The 21040-nt window shown below is 43.5% G+C and overlaps 1 protein-coding gene across 1 annotated transcript in view; it reads right to left on the bottom strand.

Moving 5' to 3' along the window:
- The window catches only part of TREH (trehalase), a 217369-nt gene extending 198078 nt beyond the window's left edge, over positions 1–19291 (bottom strand). Inside the window, exon 1 of the mRNA XM_078682220.1 lies at positions 18902–19291. The gene's annotated coding sequence lies outside the window, so the exon portion shown is untranslated. The remainder of the gene's footprint in view (positions 1–18901) is intronic.
- Between the last annotated feature and the right edge of the window lie 1749 nt (positions 19292–21040).

Here is a 21040-nt window from a genome sequence, read left to right as displayed (position 1 = left end):
TATTCGTACAAATGCAGTCAAATTGTCAAAAGGTAATTGGTGGAGCACTTCTCGTGTTGCTAGAGATCCAGGTCTTCCTTCCGAAATTGTTAAAAATAATAACAAGGATGTGAAAAGTAGTAGTAACACAAGAATGAGCACAAGAGTACATAACAGACCACGGTATTTAAGAGACTATGTTTAGTCAAATGTATTGATTCTATGAAGATTTGATTGAAGTTTATGCAATGTTGTATTCTCTTTTCTATTTTGTCATTTCTTTTTTTTATTTAATTTTTTTATTTTTTATTTATTTTGTTTATAATTTTTTTTAGTTATTGAGGGGGGAGGTGTGGTGATATGTTGAATGACATCAGTCAGTGATGTCATCTAGAATGTTGCTGGGGACGTGTTCTGAGAGAGTCAGTTACTGTTGGGATTCCTGGGCTGTGCCAGCTGTGGCGGCTCTCTTCTATGGAATAAACTCCGACCTATGAACATTTCCAGTGTCCATCGCATCTTTACACTGCTGTTTGTCTCCGCTGCTGTTCTGCTCTCTCCACCCCAGCCCAGCAGCCTCTACTAAAAGCCTTCTTCACTACAGTCACTTAATCCTAATATCCGGCCCTCTCTTCCTTCTATTGCTGACTGACGGCTGTTTGTATCCGCTGCTGTTCTGCTCTCTCCACCCCAGCCCTGCCGCCTCTGCTAAAAGCCTTCTTCACTACACACCCACTTAATCCTATTATCCAGCCCTCTCTTCCTTCTATTGCTGACTGAGTGCTGTTTGTCTCAGCTGCTGTTCTGCTGTCTACGCACCAGCCCTGCTGCCTCTGCTGAAAGGTTTTTCCACGCCAGTCACTTAATCCTATAATATTCAGCTCTCTCTCCCTTCTGTTGCTGACTGGCTGCTGTTTGCCCGCTGTGCTGCCATGTGTCCATGCATGTCTCCCACTGCACACTCGCCAACCCCTGGTCACCTGTATGTGCACTCTGTGCACTACAGGCCCCTGTCACACCTGGCAGCCCAGCCCTCGGTTTTATGATGTTGCCACTCAATGCATGCTTCACTTTGCCTGTTCTCACAACGTTCCTCAGTACAGCGTTCTGATACCTGCTCAGGTGTGGTTAGCGCTTCATAAGATAACACATATGTAGATAAAGTAAGTCTGCATTCATGAAGGAGTAAAACAAACTGTAAGCTCTATCACAGGGGCCTTTAGAGATGGTTTAGAGGGGCTGCCGAAGTGTGTCAATGTGCGTGTCTCGTAACATTAAAGTTACAAGAGAGTGTAATGAAACAGACGGGGTTCCTTGTGCCCTGGGAAGGGTTAAACAGGGCACAGAAGCCGGTTTGCCTCACAGGGCTCTCACCAGACACAGGGCGAGGTATTCTGGGTGGAAACATTCATATTTTGTTGTCAAAACGGCACCTCTGCTTGACACTCTAAGTCCACATTTCAAACCTATCATCCCACCCGCCCTTCAAATGGCGAATAGAAAGCACAAGGCTAGGTTGTTCGTAGGGGCAATCTGGCCTGAAATTAATTTACACTGAAGAATAGCCTAAAAGAGGGCGGTGGGCTAAGGTGCACAGGGAAGGAAACAGTTGAAGAGAAAAACATTAAAAATGGGGAAAACCGGGAGAAGAGACAGGATAAACGAGCGATTGCAATGCAATAGCTCTAACATTTGCGAAAGTTTGAGCTATTGGCATTGTAAATGACAATGCCTTTCATTTATATTTTTTGCAAACCTGCAAGCGGTGCGTAAACAACTATTTCTACTTACGGTCCTTGCTTACAAGAAGCAAGTGTGACATTACAAGAGGCGCAGTTACTGCCAGCCCTGCTTCTTGTAAGCAACGACTATAAGTACAGAGTGAATGTTTACACATTACTTGCAGGTTGTTTTTATGAAACATATAAATAAAAAGCTTTGTCATTTGCAATGCCAATAGCTCAAACTCTAGGAAATGCGAGACCCATTGCATTGCAAATGCTTGTTTAAGTAGTAATGGCGTTTGCAGATTGATGGAGAAAGGAAGCAGGCCTCTGATCAGCTCTGAGGAATCCCGCTGTGTAGGAGTTACAGAAAGTACCAGGAGGGCTTCTTGGCCCGAAGGTCCCTCAGCATTCAAAAGGACTTCATTCCCCAACCAGTAGTGTGGCAGGAGAAATGTTTGCAGAGTGGTGGAGAAAGGGAGCGTGGTCTCCAAAAACCTCTTAGCAATCCCACTGTGTGGGAATTACTGGAGGTAACAGGAGAGGTTGTTCGTCCCCAAGGATCCTCAGCAGCCAAGGGGACTTCATCCCCCTACTAGGTGTGCACCAGGAGGCGTGTTTGCAGAGTGATAGAGAAAGGGAACGGGCCATGAAGACCTCTCAGAAATACTGCAGTGTGGGACTTACTGAAAGTAATAGGAGGGGTGGTAGGCCCAATAGGATGTCCTTGGGGCCTAACAACTCCTCCTGTTACCTCCAATACTTCCCACACAGAGTGATTGCTTAGAGGTATTTGGAGGCCACGCCCCATTTCTCTACCACTCTGCAAACGTGATTCCTGGCACGTTGATAGTTGGGGGATGAAGTTCAATTGGCTCCAGAGGGTCCTTGATGGCCAGCAAGTCGTCGGGTTGCCTCCAGTAAGGCCCACACAACGGAACTGCTGAGGGATGTTCAGAGGCTAAGCCCCCTTTCTCCCCAACTCTACAAATGCGCCCCGGCCGCACTACTGGTTGGGGAATGAAGTCTTTTTGGATGCAAAGGGACATAGCATGTAAGCTGGCCTCCGGGATGGGGTCCCTGTGCCGTTAATGGCTGAAGGAGGGGGGCCACACAGACCCCTCTGAATTTTAAGTATTCTTAGCCCCAATGGTGGGCTTCCCAGAGCTGTTTGGGGCTTAGGGAGGGGGCTGCATGGCTTCAGCCATGCGTGTCAGGGGGTGGACCACAGAGCCTATGGCCATGCTTGACTGGGGGGTTACCCGCAGGGACTAGCATGCACCCCCCTCCCCTGGCCAATTACAGTCCCGGGGATCCCATCCCCCAGGGCTCATCCCTAGAGTAAATGGGGAGGGGGGCATGCAGCCCAACTTCCTGGGCCAATTTCAGTACTAGGGACCCCATCTACCAGGCCATCAAAAATAAGAGGGAGGGGGATATGTGGCCCACCTCCCCATGTCCCATCCCCGAGGTTTAGACAAATATTAGAGGGAGGCACCCGACCCCCTCATTGGGCCAATATTGGCCCAGGTACCTCACCCGCCAGGGCCTAGACAATTAACCCCTTGCATGCTCATGACGGCCTGTGGCCGTCATGCATCACAGTGGGCGTGTGCTGATGAGAGCAGGGGGGCTGTCTGAATCCCGCCCACTTTTAAAATCGCACGCACAGCATAAAAATTGGCAGCGCATGCCAGGGGTTAATAATAGGGGAGAGGGACCAGGCCCCTCCCCCACCCCTGGCCGATATTGGTCCCGGGACCCAATCCCACAGAGCCTGGCTGTCCAGCAGGGGCCAGCATTACTCCTGCATGCAGGGAGCAGGAAAAATGCAGTTTCCTGCGTGCAGGAGGAATGTTTTCTTTGGTTTTCCTGCCTGCTTCACTGCAGGCAGGAAAAAAAGATCAAATGTCTACTCTCAGCAGGCGGGAGCATTTTTCCTGCTCCCGCCTGAGGGAGCAGACTGACTGTTTGCTCTCGCTTGGTGAGAACTTTGAATTGCTGCTGTCAAGTGAGAGCAAACAGAGGTTTCACTACCCACACTAGTGCAGGCAGGGAAACCACTATGTCCCGGGGGTGGGCAGCCCGGGACATAGCTGAGCCTGGCCCTGGGTCATGGTTCCCAGGGCTATTAATTGCTCTGGAAGGGAGGTCACGCTGCTACCCTCCTTTTCAAATGCACAGTCGTACCCTGGGGATGGCGGTCCCTGGGGCTATAAACAGCATGACCCCTCCCCTTTGTTGCAATCGGGCTGGCATTGAGAGGTGGTGGCCAAAAAATACATCTGAAGGCTTTAACAGAGTAAAACAACAATGTATCCATAAAGGCCTTTTGGCATTAACAAGTGTTTCGTAATAAATAAATCAGGTCTACTGCCTTTGTTAGAGCTTTTTCTTAGAGAAAGATTAGACCTATGGCATCAGAAATAACTCAATGTAAATCAAAGGTGAGTGAACCACGCAAGTCTAAGAACCAGAGTCCTAAAGAGATTGTCTCAGAGACCCTCAACCACTTCTCACAACCAACAGTGTATATTATCACATTTGGAGTGATGTAGTGGTAGGTGTCATCATCGGGTCTCTCACCTGGGTACCCGAGTCTTCAAAACAATTGAACACATCCTATTCAAAGAAGACTTGAAGAACAGCATAAAGAGACAATTCGTTTTGGAATATTGTAGACTGGAGTTGACCAAAAACTTCTTTGAATTTGAGGGCTCACTATATCTCCAGACCCATGGAACTTCAATGGGCAACACATTCGCCCCTAGTCTGGAGGGCCTGTATATACCACCACTTTCCAAGATACAGATGCACTCAACATCTCCAATCCATTGAAACAGAGTATCTTTCCCTTGAAAGGATACATAGATGATATATTGATCATCTGGCAGGGGAACATAGACACAGTACAAGAGTTCTTGAGATGGCCTAATACCCTAGATAACTTCCTTAAATTCACCTGCTCAGTCTACCAAATGACACTCGATTTCCTGGATGTCACTATCTTCACTGAAGGCACAGGACTAACAACAAAAACCTATTAAAAACTAAAAGACAAACACAGCTTGTTATCATTCAACATCTTCCATCTGCGTCCCTTGAGGGGGAACCTTCCCTGCAGCCAATTTTTGAGGATCTGCCAAAATTGCAGCAACATGCAAAATTTCAGTAACCAAGCATGAGACCTCACAGAAAAATTGAGAGAGTGGAAGTACCCAGACAACATTATACACAAGTGTTGAAAACGCACAGAGTACCAAAACAGAGAAAGTCTCCTGGAACCAGCTGTAAAAACTGCAAAGGACGACATCTTACATGTGTGGCAACATACTGCTCATCCTCCAATCACTTCAAGGAGGCTATCAATAAACATTGGGACATCATTACCTCAGGCACTTTGAGATGGCCCAAACCAAGTTTTGCCTACAAACGAGGCAAAAACATACAAGTCCTCCTACTTCACACACGACCACTAAAAGCATGAGAAACCAACAACCCAGTGCTATCCGCACCCACGAAAAACTATAATTTCCTCGTTGGGGAGACGACGAGAACACAAGGGAGTGGCCCTTGCACTTTTACAATGCACAGCTGTGGGGGTGATTGTGGTCCTTTGAGTTAGTATTCATGTTAATTGCAGTGCCCGTGTGCACTGCAATTAACATGAATGCTAACTCAAAGGACCACAATCAGCCCTGCAGTTGTAGAGGGGGAAACACATGGACGTTTGTATTGCATAAATAAATATTTCTCCTGCTAATTACCGCAAATTTTTCGTCTTGGTGTCGATGTTGCTTGGCTGTTAGTACACTCGATAATGTCATCCTGTGTTCAGTATTGTAGTATATTTTTACGTGTACCCTGTTAACGAGTTTCAGTGCCATCTCTCCTTAGTGCCTCTATTGTCTGCCTGTGCAATGTACATTGTGTGGCCTGCGTCTTTAGTCACACATGTCCTGAGAGTCCTCTCTGTCACTTGGGTCCTCTATATGCTGTGAATCGAAGAGGAAATGAGCCTGCCACAACGCCTGTTACAACACAGACTTCCGGACGTATCAAGGTCCGAGTGGCACCATTTGGATTGTTCCTGGGCTGTGTGATATTTTCCACAGCCCGATTGATTACTTCATCTCGGTGCACCAATATTGATTTCACACTGTTGCTCTAATATGGGGAATTGAATACTCTGATTGTTTAGAAATCTCAATTTCAATTTACCGAATCTAGTTCGCCAGTGAAAACTACAATCTTTGATGAGAAACTTATCCTCAAGCCTTGAAAAAGCCCTGCGGGCGAAACGCGCGTTGGCTGCTGCTGTATCTACATTCATGCTTTGGAAATAAAATACACAAGACCTGATTTGGGAGTGTGGCTGAAGTACTTATTGAAGTTTTATTTTCAGGAAATTGGATCAAGGACTTACTAGAAACTTTACCACGAGGGAGTTCTCCTCACAATACTCTATCATTTGAAATACGTTTTGATTGGATTATAGATATAATGATTGAGTGTGCTATGGTGCAGTGTGTTTAATATGCTGTGAAGGCATGTTGGACAGATCAGGTGTTATCACTATGCTTTGACACTCTGTGTACTGTCACTAGTCATTGACTGTAGGTGCCCTCACCCAATACCCCTCCCATGTCCTCATGTCCATTAGAGGTACTGCCTGTTCCCTCAGGGCTTGTATCTCAAGTTCCTATATGTTGATATGCAGAGGATGTGGCGTAACAACCAGAGCTGTGAACTATGGAGCTGGTGAACCAGGTTTGAATCTATGCATTGGCATAACATCCTGAGATTTTTGGGCAAATCTCTTAATTTCCACATGCTTTTAAAAAATAAGTCTTACTGTGACTGGTGGTCATGTAAAGCATGTTTGCTTTGTTTTCCCTAAGTTGGCATGGTATTCCCAGACATGGGTCCCTTGCTCACTTTGGCCACTGGGATAGCTTTCCTTCCAGACATTCCAAGAAACAACTCTGGGGCACCATAGTCCACTGAACCTTTGCAGATTCAATCATTACTGCACCCTGGGCGCCATTACATACTTTTTCCTCGGCAAATGTTCATCCAGGGCCACAGACAGAAAACAACGCACATCTTCTTAGCTAAGCTTGGAGCCCGGCACTGATTGTTTTACAAATTAAGCACTGTTTCCCGCAGTATTTGGCAATAGTTGAAATTGCCAAATAAAGATGAACGCTGCAGACTACAGCAAGAAGATTCCATTCCACAACTTATTGTGTATATGTAATCTTGCATAGGCTCTCAATATTTACCCACCCAATGAACAGTGCTCCAGTTAAGAATCGTTAGTAAAATCTTATGAAGGGACCACAGTTGGAGTCTTGTACTTTTGTAAACCTGAAGTGTACTTGCCTGTGTAACCAGTTCATATCATAGCGAGTGTATCCAAATTGCAAATCTGCCTGAAGACCCTTAACGTGGCACTGTATGTGTGGAAATGTATGTCTTTCAGTTTTTTAAACAAAAGTTTGTAGTGATATTTGGTGCTGCACAAACGTGCGGTCTGGTTCCTGGCGCACACAGCCATGGCTGCAGCGCACAGAGACCCTACACTGCCGCACACAGAAGAAAAAAATTAGAGGGAACATTGGTCACTACCCCTGCAGCCTCTGCTCAGTCTGCCATTTTGTGTGAGTGCTTGATTTGCTCAAATGCTCCGTCCATCATCCCCTTGGGTATTGCAGTCTGCCATTTAGCCAAGCCAACTAAGACCCTGAACCTAGACGACAACCTTAAATGACTCTAAAGAGAGACATTAAATGCAACACAAAACATGTGATCTATATGATCACATGTCCTTGTCACCTCAGATATATCGGGATGACGTGCAGAAAAATCAAAACAGGTATAGGTCGGAGAACACCACAGCAATATAAGTTGCAAAAGGATCACAACGCACATGAGCAACCACTTCTTTACAACAAAACACATGGAGAGTTAACTGGAGTGGGTGGCCCGTGAGACACTAGACAACACAAGCAAGAACAAGGATACGATTATTTTCCAGAAAGAACAACAGTGAGTTTTACATTTACGAATTTCTGACAAAACCCTTAATGAACACATTCCATGGCTAGCATTTAGTAAGTAGATAGAACCCCAAAATTGCCATACGTAACCAACCACTTGGCAACCATCATGGACACCGAATAGATGCTGGATCCTACCAATAACAACATACCGACCAAATGGGCAGGACAACCCCTATTGGACATGGGAGACCTCGGAGCTACCTTAAGCTGAAATAAAAATAAAAATAGACAAAAGACTACTATTCAAATTATAGATATAACAAATTAAGCAACTCAAACACATAAGTGAGAATAGTCCATTCTCTAATCCATCTTAAAGGACACTCTCAAACATGAACCCTTACAGACCATTTCTTAGTGCTAAGCTACAAGAATGTGAATTTTTCATATTGATTTTTTTTATGTATTTGCCTCAAACAAAGAGACATACACTAGATTAGTCTCTTGTTTAGTGTCATCAAAATATAACAATTTTGAAATTGCGACACAGTACACAACATTATAGGCAGCATTGGGGCCTCTTTTTTACAGCAGGCAAGACTGGTTTCTAGTCACGGCAGTAACGGTGTATTGGACCAGCTGTAAATTATTAAATACACATGTGACAGATACATGCCTCCCTTTAAATACCCAGGCACTCCCGGCAGCCTTTAACATTCGGGACAGGAGAGACGCCTAGGAGGCACTCATCGGACGGTCTGCACAAAGTAAGTGGGAATGATACTTTGCTATAGCCTTACTATGCTAACGAGATACGCGCCACACTAGGGTGATCTATGGTTCACCAAGACTATTATTCTAATGCCAACTTATCAACTTATCAGTAGGATAAGCCAGGACTTTCTGACTCTACCAGCAACCCATGGGGCAGTACAAACCCCTCTGAGAGATAACTGTCAACTCTCATATAATCTTTTTTTCGCAGCACACCCGATATAAATGTCATCCTTTAACATTTGTATTAAAATACAAGTGCATACATTAACTGCAAAACTAGTTTCAAAGTAAACCATAAGCCCCAATATAATGTACATACCGGGGTAAATTGCGATATATCAGAACCACAGAAATATTGTACTAGTTCTTAAGGACGCTACATGTTTTACGCAAAAAATAGGCCAGTCAGTTCACAACGATTCAATGGTTCAAGCCTCCTCGTCGCCGCCACATAGCGCCAAGAAGGGCAAGCATAGAGCATGAATCGCATGCCACCAATGCAGTGGCAGGAGTACTACAGGATGAGGAAGACATTTTTCTTGTTTTAAACGAAAAACTTGTTTTTAAACAAAATCATCACCCCCCTGTTAAACCTTAAAAGAAAATCCGCCCTTCCGTTCTTTCCACCAGATATATACTTAACATCAAAATGATACTGCAATAATCTGCTTACCATCCGCATGATTCTAGGAGTAGAACACTTAGTTACAGTTCCACTTAAAATATTAACCAAAGGCTTATGGTCTGTTTGTAATAAAAATCATTTTCCCCACACATAGGGACGAAATTCATCAATAGCCCAAGCACAAGCCAAAAGTTCCTTTTCTATAACCGAATATTGTAATTCAGGAGCTCGTAGAACTCTGGAGGCAAATCCAATAGTTCTCTCAACACCATCCTCTACTTGGGTCATGGTAGCTCCTAAGCCCACTTGGCTAGCATCAACTGTTAGACAACAAGGAAGACTTGTATCAAAGGGCTTTAAGACAGAGCTACTACTCAGACTGTCTTTGACCTTTTGAAAAGCCATGACAGATTCATCACTCCACACAAATTTGCTTCCCTTCTTCAATTAATTACTGATCGGCCTAACAAAAGTAGCATAGTGAGGTATACTCACAAAGACCTAAAAGAGACTTCACACCTGTTTTATCTGTGGGAGTAGCAGCATTAGAAATAGCCTCTAACAAACCAGGCCTTGGTTTAATTCCATCTTGAGTAAGAATGTGTCCTAGATATTCGACTTCACTACAAAATAATTTACATTTCTCCAACTTCAGAACATCCATGCTCCTGAAAAAGACTCAAAACTTTACGTAAGATTTTCTCATGTGACTGAGAATCCTTTGCAAAAATAAGTACGTCATCTTGAAAGACCAGTACTCCGTCAACTCCTCTGAGAATATTATTCATTACACGTTGAAATACCGACGCAGCGGATGCCAATCCAAAAGGCATGCGTCGGTATTAAAATGTGCCCAGAGGAGAGACAAAAGCTGTGATATGACATGATTCTGGGTGTAATTCAATCTGGTGATAGGCACTAGCCAGGTCCAGTTTGGTAAAGATTTTAGCACTATTGGTGGACGGAAAGAGATCTTGGATTTTAGGTAAGGGGTGTGAGTCAACCCAAATTTCTTTATTGACTGACCTCAAATCCACACATACGCGAAGTTGACCGTCCCAGTAAACTAGGAACTAGACCACCTGTGGAATTAACAAAAATTTATAAAGCCAAATGCGTAGCTGGTGCTACCTATGGCAGTGGGGTCTGGGGTTTTGTTAACCCCGCGCCCATACAGGTTCCTGAAAATTCCTTTTTAAAATACATATTGGCACTTCCCAAAAGCGCATCTAATTTCAACTGTCATTCGGAACTTGGCCTTTGTTACATCACTGATCTTATTAAAATAGAGCCAGTTTTGTTATGGCACAGACTCTGGACCCAAGAAGCGACACACTTAAACAGAGATGTCCTGACAGATATTCTGAAATTGGAGGGTGCTACTAAAATCCCATGGGTGAAGTATGTTTTTAACTTCCTAAAAGATATTGGGAGAAAAGAATATTTACTGAATCCCACAGATATTTCAGTAATTTCATGAAAAGATTTGAAGAAAGAGTGTTTAGCCGATTTGGATTCCAATAGGACTGCTGCGGAAGTCCTAAAATCTTCTATTCAGCAGCATCAATTGGTTTTAGCAACTTTTAAGATTCAGCCCTATTTAATTTATGTAACAAATAACTATGAGCGTTTTCTGCTTACACGTTTCAGATTTAATATCTTCCACAGACTGGTTAGTTTTCCCACAATTAACAACTGGGCGCACAATCTACCTCTCTGCCCTTGCGATAACATCTCCCGCCAGAGTACCATTCATATATTTCTTTTTTGTAAATTATATGATGATATGAGGAAAACTGTTTTATTGCCATTATTAAGAGAATTAGGACTCCGTCATTGTCGTGCGGCGATGATAAGTATTCAAGCCCTAGACAATTATGTATCAGTAGCAACAACAACTTTGTTTTTAAAAAATGTAATGATTATTAGCAAACGTAGAGATACTTAACTTGCACTTTATAAATACAATTGTTTTTGTCTTTTGTATTTGTTCCTATGAATATAATGAACTTGTGTATTTTACTTCTTATAAACATGTTTTTATGATATTTTATCTGTACTTTTATGATTGCACCTAAACAATCGAATAAAGATATATATATATATTTTTGAATTGACCATCCCTCTTCCTGGCAACGACCAAAGGCGAAAGCCACAGAGATGACTCTGTAGGCTCAATAACACCCTTTTCGCACAATTGTTTTAGTTCAGTATCTAAATCTTCTCTCACACTATAAGGTACACCCCTCAACTTATGCTTGACTGGTAACGACCCATCCTTAACAATTATCTTGTGCTTAAATCCCTTTATCTTGCCAAGTTATCCACTGAAGACAGAGGGGAACTCCTTTTTGAGAGACTGAACCTCATCATCGCAATCAACAACCAGAACTTGGTCTTTGGTTCCTGGTCTCAAAATCATCTTGAAAAGACCTTGATGAAACCATCCTAAGATATCTAAACCTTTAATGGCAACATATATTTTACCCCTAATCCTTCTTCCCTTAAAACACAATTCATCTTCAAAGTAGCCCAAAAGATCAATTTTCCGGCCTTCGTATGACACTGGTGTACGGTCAGGAGGAAAAAGAGGTTGTGTGCCCTTCCATGTTTCATCAAAAAAATGTCTGTGTTATCATGGTTATCTTTGCACCACAGTCAACCAGTAGTTTTATACATTTAGATCCAACCTGAATATCTACTATGGGATCAACACAATCTTTCGGATCTCCTTCAACCACTTCTTTATGCAAAAGATCAGTAACAACAGAGACAACTTCACTATCTGATGAGGAATCTGAATCAACCATGCATACAGAAGGTTTTTTTTAAACTTTTTTGCCCCTGCCCCTTTAATTTGAGACAAACCTTAGCGAAATGTCCAACTCTTTTACAATAATTACATGTTACATTGGAAGCTGGACAACGTGAGCCTTTGGGATGAGACAAGTTACCACATCTCATACAAGTATTAGAATCTGTAGCATTGGTTTTAAAAGATTAGGAATACTTGGGTTGGTTTGAAGAATTGGATTTAATTGGTTTTTTAAAATTCTTTCACGAAGAGTTGAGATTTATAGCATTTATGGGGTCAACAACTTTCTCTTCCAATTCCTTTAAAGAAACTATTGAAATTTCAATGCTTTTAGCTATTTTTATAGTTTCATCTAAAGAAGGATCACTCATTGAGAGAAGTTTTTGTCTTATGCTCTTATCTTTACAATGACACACAAATTGGTCTCTTATAAGTTGGTCAGTGAAGTTCTCGAATTTGCAGTCACCTGCCAATTTCCTTAAAGTAGATATGTAAGAGTCAACATCTTCGTTATCTGTTTGTTTCCTCTTAAAAAACTTGTGTCTCAGAACCATGACACTGGGTTGCTTGTCAAAACGAAGTTTATGTTTTTGTGCAGCCACCAAGTACACATCATTTGAAGAAGGATCACCTCCTGGGAGTTCAGGAAGATGTTTGAAGACAGACCTCCCTTCAAAACCAAGGGATTGTAAAAGTAAATATTTTTTTCTGTCAGCAGCATATCTGGCTGCACCAATTGCCCCAAGATATGTCTCAAAGGCATCATGCCACCTTATAGTAGGTTCACCAGGACTGTCAAGGAAAGATGGAGGAGGATTAACAGATTGTAAAGTGCACATTTTGTTTAAAACTTGAACAACCCAAAAAAATGAAATAATATGCTCAAATGTACAAATATTTGACTAAATATAAATTTTTAAATTTCCTAAGACATATCAAACTCAGATATAAATTGAGACAATTTACACACTGTAGAAAACTCTAAACTATGAGTTAAAACAACTTTAAAAAAACCTGTGTGTAACAGTGAGGAATAGTGAGTATCAGCTTGACACACAACGAAGCTGTATGTATAAAAGATAAAATATGGTCTTAAGATAAACAGCTGTGTGTATCAGCAGTGAGTAATATAAATATTTGAAAAGACTGCCCAAAAATACTTCTTTAAGGTGTGAATATTTACTTCCTTAAGATGACTCACATAATTTGCTGTGCGTATCAGTGAAGAACAAAACAATAAGTATGAAGATGTGCTCACACACTTCTTTCCTAATGTGGAATAATCCCACAAATAAAATGCTGTGTGTGTCAGCGCAAACACGATGCTGTGCGTGTCAGCGAAAACGCAAACAAAATGCTGTGCGTGTCAGCGCATACAAGATGCTGTGCGTGTCAGCGGAAAACAAAACAATGAATATGAAGTTACTCTCAGACACGCTTCCTTCCTGTTGCCGGAGAACTGAATAGCACAACGCGTTTATGTTGCCAGGATACAAGCAGCCAATCGAGGAAAATGGAGGTCGTGACGATATTTGCCAGCAGCCAATCGTCTTGCACGAAGAACGGTGACATCAACAATAATCAGCCAATGACAGTTGAAAGATGTTATTTGCTAGCAGCCAATAGTCTTGCACGAAGAACGATGACAACAGCAAACATCAGCCAATGACCGTTGAGCTGACGTCTAACAGCAGCCAATAATAAAGAATGTACTTAAGCTTGTAATATTATTCATAAAGGACTTCATGGAATACAAGCACGGAAAGAATGGAGCTGCCTAGTAGTGTCAACAAACAATCCAGGTAAAGGCCGTTGACAATAAGTAAATATTGATATCTTTTCAAACAATGCATCCAAGAGAAATCATCTGTTAAATGGTAAAATGTGCCCTTAACAAGACGCTTCAATGATCCGATATGAAGCGACAACACACCCAGCGTTCGTAGGATCAAACAGCATAAGTAAAAAAAATGAAAAGAATCCTACCGTGGGCTTGATGAAAATGCTTCTTTGTTGAAAATAATTAATGAAGACGCTTCTTTCTTGAAAGTAATTGAAGTAAAGACACAATACCTTGGCAATAGTTTGAAGATGACAAAAGTCACTGAAAAGACACGACGAAAATAGTCCTCCTTTGAACAATCACAACTTGTTAAAATAGTCAAAAATAAAGTTGTGATAAGGCATGTAGGTTCATCCATGTAATCAGTTCCGTCGCCAATAAAATGTAGTAATTAAGCTGCAAGCAGTACATTGTCTTGAGATGATTTATTATAGATTACATGGATATAGAGTCAGCATAGTAATCATCTGACTCCAACAGACACAATCTCAAGAATGACCATTAAACATTCTAAAGTAACCAAGGAACTCTGATGCAATCTTAAAGCAACATTATACATAAAATCTGTGATAAGTATCACAGATTCCTACACAACTAAACACCCCCTCTTTTAATGACCCAGGATTCCGGCAGTTATCAAGAAGCCATCACACACAGACACACCACTGGCAAGAAACATGCAATAGAAAACTGGGCATGGATTCTGCCATGAGTAACAAGATGCCAAAAAACACCAAGTGCCTTCATGCACTCAAGCCACAATGTTTAGGGCTAGTCACACATTTTTTTCACACAGATGTAAAAGTATACAACCTTTTGGGAAGTCATAAAGGTGCTGATAAAATTTTTCGTACAGTGATTTTCTGCTTTCCCTTCAGTTATAGGCAGCAACTGCACCTGTTACAATGGTACATCATGGGCAATAAATGGACCCCTGACGAAGACGTGTAAGTTAATACACTTACCGAATATCCACTCACAACACTGATTAAGACAGGGATCTAACTCACAAGGTCCTGATGAAGGCCATGGACCCACAGCCTCGAAAAAGGCCAAAAGCTGTTGACCAGAACATCAAATGTTAAAGCCCATATTACATCTGACAACATCTCTCAGCTTTTAACCTTATCCCTACCCCTTCCGCTAAACACATCATTTTTCCCAGGTATAGGAGGTAATTTTACCTACATTATTTATATCGCACCACTGTCTTCACCCAGACAATCTTCCTCCTGGTGGAGGAACAACTTATCTGGGGAACTGAGTACCCAGGTGAGAGATTCGATGATGACACTACCCACTACCCAGACACCACCCCCCTACCCATCATCGCCAACAAACCGACCATCACATCCTGGGATCCTGCCACCATCAAACTCATCACCACGACCATGAAGAAAACTCACTCAGGAGCATATACGGACCCCTGCCCAATGCGCATATTCCACAGAGCCACCGCCGCCATCACACCCGAACTTGGTCAAGCCATCAATGCCTCCCTCACATCCAGCATCTGCCCAAACGATTTGAAACGGGCAGAGGTGAAACCCCTCCTCAAGAACCAACGGCCGAAATAACGGACCTGAAAAACTACCAGCCCATCTCTCTCCTCCCCTTTCAGCCAAAGTCACTGAGAGACTCGTAAACACCCAGCTGACCGCCTTTGTCGAAGATACCTTCATCCTAGACTCCTCCTAGTCTGGATTCCGCAGCAACCACAGCAACGAGACCGCCTTCCTAGCCACCACTGACGACATCAGCAAGCTACTGGACCAGGGACACACGGCGGCCCTCATCCTGCTAGACCTCTCACATCGCACACTCACAGCCAGACTTCACGACGTCGGGATGCAAGGATCTGCCCTTGACTGGATCAGATCCTTTCCCTCCGGACGAACCCAGAGGATCAGACTCCCTCCCTTCCACGCCGAACCCACAGATATCAACTGCAGAGTACCCCAGGGATCATCTCTCAGCCCTACGTTCTTCAACATCTAAATGGATCCCCTCGCCGCCATCTTCAGACAGCATGGGCTCAACATTGTATCCTATGCCGACGACACACAGCTCATCCTCTCACTCACGAAGAATCCCGAAGACACCAGACTCTGCTTCCAGGAAGGAATGAAGAATGAGGCAGCGTGGATGAAGGACAGCTGTCTGAAGCTCAACTCAGAAAAGACCGAGGTCCTCATCCTCGGACCCTGCTCCACCACCTGGGACAACACCTGGTGGCCGTCCGCCCTCAGGAGCCCCCCCCCATGACCACGCCCGGAACCTCTGCATCATTCTCGACTCCATCCTCTCCATGAACCGCCAGATCAACGCTGTCGCCTCCACCAGTTTCAACTGCCTTCGCATCCTCCTTAAGACCTTCAAATGGATCCCCCTGACTGCAGAAGGATCATCAACTACGCACTCATAACCAGCAGACTTGACTACGGCAACGCCCTCTATGGCAGAATGAATAGAACTCTTCTACACAGACTCCACATCATCCAGAACGCAGCGGCCAGACTTGTCCTCGGAACTCCACGGCATGAGCACCTGCCCCAACACCTACGCGACCTCCACTGTCTTCCCCTCGAGAAGAGAGTCACGTTCAAACTCCTCACCCACGCCTACAAAGCCCTCAACAACATTGGACCCAAATACCTCAACAAGAGAGTCTCCTTCCAAGCACCCAAGAGAAACCTCTGCTTCGCCGACCTCGCCCTGGCAGAAGTCTCCAGCATCCGCAGAAACAAAACCGGAGGTAGAGCCTTCTCCTACATCGCAGCCAAGACCTGGAACGAGCACCCGGTGAACATCAGACCCTCCCCGACCCTGCACACATTCAGGATGGACTTCAAGACCTGGCTCTTCGACTGATCCGGAGCCGCCTCCCCCATCCCCCACCCCTGATTGTTTGATTGATTGACTACATCAGTACAACTGAGATACTATACACTGTTGGTTGCAAGAAGTGGTTGAGGGTCTCTGAGACAAACGCTTTGAGACTCTGGTACTAAGACTGGCGTGGTTCACTCTCCTTTGATTTGCCTTGGATTACAGCTGGAAGCTGAGTGAACCCTTTCCTGCTTCTTCCTCCCTATAGTTATGATTCAAAATCTGAAATAACTCTTCCCATTGAGCCCATCAGGTCTCTATCATTTGTCATTGGCTTGTCACAATTTTAGAATCAGTCTAATTATATTGAGCATAAGCTTTCCTACAAGGCAAACATCAGGAATACTGCAATTAAGTGCATATATGTTCAAAATCATAGTTTTCTACACAAATGTCAGATTTGTGTTTTGTGTAGTTACGCATTATTGCTGCATAGTTTGTCCCAACTATGTGAATTTTGCACACCCTTACATTTTATTGCACTATGTTTTATTATGTCATGTTTTTGTATTCCGTTTTTGAGGTGACTAGGGAGTTTGCTGCAGAATGTATTAACCAAACGTTCCAGATCAAAAACATGGTGTCAATTAATGAATAAGGGAATGGTGTTCCCAGACAAATATGTTTTATTCTTCTCAGCAGAATATGCTGAGTCATATTTCGTGGTTAGGGGAGAGGTAGTGGCAATCTGGCTTAGGGTTTCACTGTGTTACACTGCTTAGGCTCCCTTTTACAGAATGTTTTATTTTCACTCACTGATTTTATTAATCACTCAAACACTTCTGCATTAACTCATTTAGTTTCTCATTCTCTCACTGGCACGCTAATTTTCTGTCATCGCTTTAAACTCTAATTCATCATTTGTTCACTCACTCATTCACTTCATGCTACACTCACTCACGTATTCATTCACTTGTAAACTCACCAAGCCACTATTATGTGTTCAATCATGTATTAATTTACTCACTCCTTCACTCGCCTCAAATAATTTGCATAATCTTTAAATCACTTACTGGCATCTACAGTCTTTCACTTGCTTCCCCACTCACTTACTTGCTGCTCACCCTTTCACTGATTTTTCTTTTGCTTATTCAGTCACTAAATTCCACATGTGCCATCCAATTACTCACTGCTTCATTCACATACTCATTTATTCCCACATCCAACTGCTGACCCACTCACTTGCTCAATCACTTGGACATTCACTCCTCACTCATTAACCAACTAAGCCAGTTTCACTTACCCAGTCACTTGTTCATTCCCTTACTCGATTGAGCAGTCACATGTTCATTGAAAAACTCACAAATTCACTCATGTGTCCATTCACTCATTCCATTTCGCGTTCTTTCACTCACTCGCTATTTGACCTGCATACTCACTAATTCATTCATGCATTCACACCAAGTTACTGCATAAAAAAGATATTTATTTGAACTATTTTGATTTGCAAAGTTTCTAATAGAAAGAAAGAATACAGTATGCATTTATTTTAAGCTCTTAATTTTCATCCTTGACTATCCTGAGATGATTGTAAAGGGTGGGGTCTCCTTTCTGGCTCACGTTACAAGGTACTTGCAGACTTGTTATTATAATCAAACATGTAATGCGGTGCAATAACTCCCCAACTGTTTGATGACATTTTAAATACTAAGTACCTGGGCAAGTATTTCCAGTCACCACTTAAAGAGCATTCTATCACCATCCCCAGAAGCACCTATTGCAGGAGATACTAATCATCAACTTTAAACTAACGTGATGCACGAACAGCACAGTCACAATAACGTCTGAAAACTCCTGTGTCCGTTTATGGTGACACAGGTGAGAACGACTTAATACAACGCTGTATCGTCCCAAACTTGGTGCACACTGAGCTCACACCTTACACACCCTTCAGTCCACCACTTGCAAAGTAAAGCATGAAGGAGGCCCAGGCAAGCACTACAAAGAAGATCTGACTGAGTGATGAACCTCACACATTTCGCCTTGTTGTTTCGGATGGGGGGCTGCATAGAGAGGTTTGTTGACTCTGCCTCTTCGGGGCAGCCATCTCTTAGCATTTCTGAAGACTAACACCCATTTTTACAAGAGCATTTAGCAGTGCAGCTTCACTACCATCAGAGGCCCGTCAGAGGCTCCAATGGCATGTAGTAGTGCGCGCTGATTGTAGGTCTCAGTGCAAAGGGAAACCTAGGTGTCCCCTCGCCCCTCTCAGGCGCACACTTTAGAGGGAACTGCGGTGCTCACCCGTCTTCTCTCTCTCTCTCTGTGCTGAGCACAACTCCGTCCCTCTCAGGCGGCGCCGTCGCTCAGGTGCACACGCAGGGCTGCAATCTTCACGAGCTCGTGGCCCGTGCACTGTAGGTCACGCAGACGTCAACGGTGCGTGACACGCAGGCGTCAAGGGTGCGTGACCCCTTCAGGCAGTCACGCTGGGTCAGTACAACGCGACACCCAAATGTTCGAACGGTCTACCCTGAAGAAGCCTTGGTGTTCTGAATCTCGAGTCTGGCGTGGGTCTAGAGATGCCACCCTGCGCGTACCCGCGAACCAACACCCCCACGGCTCAACACGTCATGTAGGTGCGATCAAAGTTCGCAGGTGCCTTCTTCTCAGTGTCTCGGATTGTCGCGGTGTTCTTTGCCACATAGTTCAAGGTTATGTGTTAACCGAAATGGGGCGTGGCCCTTGCAGAGCAAAAGAGGATTGGACCCTCAGATCGTTCAGTGACAATAATTACAACAGGGTCTGTAATCCTTCAACGTAATATCCAGGACATAGTTCCCAGGCACCAGTGAAACATCTTCTAATCAACGCAATCTGATTTTACAGGCAGAGAATAAAAACCAGCATTGGAAATGCAATAGGTCTCGCATTAGAAAAGTTGGAGCTATTGGTCTTGTAAATGACAAACATTTTATTTATTTGTTGGTTTTTAAATTAGCTAAATTGATAGCTTTGTCATTTACAATGCCAATAGTTATAACTTTCGCGAATGTGACACCTATAGCATTTGGAATGCAACATGTTTTGTATTTACGTGACTTAGATGGCAGCTCTGGTCGTTAGGCCACATCTCTAGAGAGCAGGAGAGTGCAGCAGGGGAGAGAAGCACAGCAATGCAATAGGTCTCGCATTAGGAAAGTTTGAGCTATTGGTAGAGTCAGAGTGGGTGAGTCAGAGTGGGAGAGTCAGAGTGTGGAGAGAGTCAGAGTGGGAGAGAGTCAGAGTGAGAGAGAGTCAGAGTGGGAGAGTCAGAGTGGGAGAGTCAGAGTGGGAGTGTCAGAGGGAGAGTGTCAGAGTGAGAGTGTCAGAGTGAGAGTGTCAGTTAGAGTGAGAGTGTCAGTTAGAGTGAGAGTGTCAGTTAGAGTGAGAGTGTCAGTTAGAGTGAGAGCCAGAGGATTTTTGTCCTCCTCCGGTTCCCAAAGAAGAGCTTAGGAACCTAGGTGTTGTATTCAACAAACAATCAACTATCATTTAAGCCCCAAGTGGGATATTACAGCTACATGCATCTTCCTCTTAAAATTCTGAAAGACGACTCTGGTATTTTAACCTGACCATTCTCTCAAGATGGTAATTCACACTATGATTATGGCAAAGTTGGACTACCAAGAGGACTTCTTAATAAACTCCAACTGGCATGTCCCAAAAGACAATACTATGTAAAACTTGAAGCCTCTACATTGGCTCCCATTAAACAGAGGATAATGTTGAAACCATGACCATCGCTGAGAGGGCCTGGCATATTTTCAGCTCTCTCTATCTACGAAGGAGAGAGAAACAGTGCGCTCCTAGCAGAACTCTAAGCTCTTCCAACGAGGGCTTAGGAGTTATCCCTAAATACACATGGAGAGGCTATGAGGATGCTCTTGTGCCTATTTGACAGCAAAAAACGGGAACCTGCTTCCCAAAGCACTTAGATATTCGGATACAGAAAAAACCTTTAAGGCTCCATTAAAGACATATATTTTTTTTTTGAGACGTCCAAGTTGTCGTTCCCTTTTTACATGCTTTTAACACCAGGAATGCTTCACACAAAGCAGCTGCATGCTTCATGAATAATTATTAATTCATTCATACAAATATGGGTATTGTTCAGAATAGGTCTCTGACAGACTGCTAGACGCAGTACATCGATCATTCACATGGGCACTGATGCACTGCAGCAGCTGCACCAATGACAGCTCTGCCCCTGCAGCACCAGTAATATGAAGTATACTTGCCAGCACGGATGAACTGCAATAAAATGCTGCCCTCGATTAGAAAAGAAACTGAGCAGGTTGGGGAGCAACAGATTTATGTTGTCCCATCTCTGTCACCTGTGAGGTAAGAGATGAGGTATTACAGGGTTCAAAATACGCTGCTACAGATCACAAGCAGTGGACA

Source organism: Lissotriton helveticus, chromosome 3_1 (genome assembly GCF_964261635.1).
Source record: "Lissotriton helveticus chromosome 3_1, aLisHel1.1, whole genome shotgun sequence".
In the NCBI taxonomy this organism is placed as follows: Eukaryota; Metazoa; Chordata; class Amphibia; order Caudata; family Salamandridae; genus Lissotriton; species Lissotriton helveticus.
This window is presented reverse-complemented; position numbering and strand designations above follow the sequence as displayed.